General features: G+C 37.1%; 1 pseudogene; it reads left to right on the forward strand.

Annotated features, from left to right (window-relative positions):
- Nucleotides 1–715: 715 nt before the first annotated feature.
- Nucleotides 716–833, forward strand: LOC134937590 (5S ribosomal RNA; annotated as a pseudogene).
- The last annotated feature ends 2,729 nt before the right edge of the window (nt 834–3,562 follow it).

Genomic DNA, 3,562 nt, shown 5'->3' on the forward strand with positions numbered 1-3,562 from the left:
GGGGGCCCAGGGTAATGTGTCCCCTGGGCTCCCCCCTTAATCCGGCTCTGATATGAAGTACGTGGGTAAGACAAAAAGACCACTAAAACTACGGATCCAGGAGCACATAAGGAACATTAAAAACAAGATAGAAAGTCACGCTGTTTCCAGACACTTTGCGCTACAACACAGTTCCAACCCTGAGGAACTTACATTCAAGGCTATTGAACATGTGGCCTTGGGTGAGAGAGGAGGGGATCTTGCCAATAAACTTTCCAGACGGGAAATGTACTGGATTTTCCAGTTACATACAGACTCTACATCCAGCCGGTCTGAACGAAGGATACGAGATTGCACCTTTTTTATGAGGTGCAGTATCCTTTACCCCCACTTGTCTTTTCATATTCTTTATTTCTGTATTCTGTTCTGCACTTGAATTAAGCACATTCACAAATAAAAGAAACATCTTGTAAATAGCTGGTCTGTTACTAATATGTCTATCTGATCCGCGTACAGTCAAACCACACTGGCACGCCCAAATTCGTCCGATCTTGGAAGAAGCTAAGCAGTGTCTGGGCCCGACTAGTACCAGGGAGGGAGACCACCTGGGAAGATCGGGTACTGTAAAGGAGGACAGTTATTACATAATAAATTTTATTTTCACCACCTTAGAATTGTAGAAACAGTGACAATTGGGTTCCAGGTGCAATGGTGTCATGGTATCCGTAAAAGATTCACGTACAGTCAAACCACACTGGCACGCCCAATCTCGTCTGATCTTGGAAGCTAAGCAGTGTACGGGCTTGACCAGTACCAGGGAGGAGACTACCTGGGAAGATCAGGTACTGTATTGATTAACGATGACCAATGACTAATCACCAAAAATCAGCACTTATATTGAGTCACTATATATATTATTTATTTATTTAATTATTTATTTATCTCTGCTTAATAGTATTCTTTGGATTGATTTATATATAATCCTAGGCACCATTTCTCTATATAGTCACATGGCTTATTATGATGAGCTGTCACTATAACCACCAATAGTAACTAAGGTCACCTTATAGAATCACCTATACTGCACCAGCACTTTTTATCCTATGGGCAAGGCTTAATCCTAACATTTAATATAAATCTGCGTCTGCATATGTATCACTACTTTGAAAAGATTTTAAGTTTTGGTTCCGTGCATGTACCCCGGTACCACATATAGATGTTCAAAAATCATGGTGGTATACTTAGCCTTTTAAAGGACTTCTGATTTATATATTTATTTAAAAAGTGTACAAATAATATTTCCATCTTAGGATATTGCTGTCTATTTAAAACAACATATGCCTGAAAATCACCACTTCTCTCTCTTTGTTTACATAAAACGGGTGCTATGGAGTCTGGCACCAATATGCATGCTGAACTACAAAAAGATGGCCGCCGCAGGCTGAGAATCTATGGACAAAAACCACACATAAGATGGCCGCCGCCATAATGAAGAATGGACCTTGCTCTATGCCTAGTGTCTATAACTCCCCTCATGACCTGATTCCCACTGGGACCGCCTGCGGACACATGCGCAGAAAGACGCCCGGGAGAAGGAGAATCGCCACACTGCGCAAGCGCGAACTGAACCTGGAAGCAGCACGGACGTCACCGGAAGTGGGGCGGAAGTGACGTACGGTCACGAGCCGCACCTCCCGTCACCGGTAGTGTCGCTGAAATGCCACAACTTTACTTATATGATCATTTTTAAATATTTCAAACTACATTTTCATACGTTTTTTATAACAATTAGCTCCTTATAGTCTGTCCTTATTCTACACTATGCTGTGAATTAGTTTTTTAATCAGAATTATTTAATTAGATCACATGATCACCTATGATGTCATAACCCTCAGATTAAGTACTATGGGTATAAATAGAAGTACAGCTTCACTTTGTCCCTACCCCTTGATGAAGTCTGACAAGACGAAACGCGTTGACCCTGTACTGAACACCCATTACTGACAAGCTAAGTTTTGAATTCCTATCCTTTATAATTGTTATTTATATTTCTCATTTATGGACAAAAACTTTTTAAAACATTTTTAGAAACTGTTTGTACTCTCATATATATTAAAAAATCTATTTTTATAAATTTTAGAATTTTTTGGCTTCTAATTTTAAGTTTTAAAATACAGTTTTTAGCCACACTTGTCGCCAGTACCCCTATCCCCCAGTTTTATACCTTTTAACACTACCATACCAGTATTGTATTTTTAGGGGTGGGCTGACACCATTTTCCAAGGTTACGTGGGCTTATAGCTTTTACAACAAGAATTTTTTAATTCATTTATATAGTTTTACTGAGATTTTAACCTCACAAGTGGCGCTGTACTATCCTTTTTTGCACATATATATATATATATATATATATATATATATATATATATATATATAAATACAGGTGTCCACATAGTGGCGGGCGCACTCTCACATAGTACACAGATTCTTCAGAGTGAATTCAAAGGCGTTTATTGTAGCCTCAAATTGATTTTCGACGTTTCGATCCTACTAGGGGGATCTTTCTCAAGAAAGGCCATACGATGGTATTATACTCCAATGATTACAATCATAACAAAGTGCCTGGAACAAATACAAAATGAGAAAAAACTCAGCCTCCCAGGCCCCATAACGATGGCAATATAAAAAACAAGAAGCACAATAGTGCAATGCTAAAGGTTGAAGATACAAGTATATATGTATTTGTATATTTATAATTTTATTTTTTATTTTACAACACACCATAAATTGTGTGACACATACCACCAGATGTTAAGCTTATAGGAATAACTACCAAACACCAACTAACCGAATGTGACCATAACAGAAGTATAGTGCTGTGATTCAACCAATCACAGCACTATACTTCTGTTATGGTCACATTCGGTTATCAATTTGAGGCTACAATAAACGCCTTTGAATTTACTCTGAAGAATCTGTGTACTATGTGAGAGTGCGCCCGCCACTATGGGGACACCTGTATATTGAGCGGACATTGTTCTGTTGGGATAGCACCCACGCTGGAATCTCTTGATGCGAGTGCAGGACCTTTTGGTATATATATATATATATATATATATATATACACACTGCTCAAAAAAATAAAGGGAACACTTAAACCACACATCCTAGATCTGAATGAATGAAATATTCTTATTAAATACTTTTGACAAGAATTACACAACTGCGCCTGCGTGCACAAGGAAAATGTTAATAATACTGTATTATAAGAAAAAACCCCAAAAGGATATGTATTATCGTTTAATATGTTAACATTTAATGGTATAGCAATAGTAGAGTCAAAGTTTACTTATTGCAATTATATAGCAATAAATATTAAAATGAAAAATAAAAAAAGTGGTGGAAGTAAACAAATAAAGAAAAAATGGAAAAATATGTATATTTGAAAAAATGATGAAAAATAAAAAATAATAAATGAAGATCGAAAAAAAGAGGAATTGTTCCAGGTCAGACTTTGTGTGCTGTGCCTGGAGAAAAGAAATAATTTGTAAAAGGTAAGTCTCAACTGTGTGTTGTGGATAGA

Source organism: Pseudophryne corroboree, chromosome 6 (assembly GCF_028390025.1).
Source record: "Pseudophryne corroboree isolate aPseCor3 chromosome 6, aPseCor3.hap2, whole genome shotgun sequence".
Taxonomy (NCBI): Eukaryota; Metazoa; Chordata; class Amphibia; order Anura; family Myobatrachidae; genus Pseudophryne; species Pseudophryne corroboree.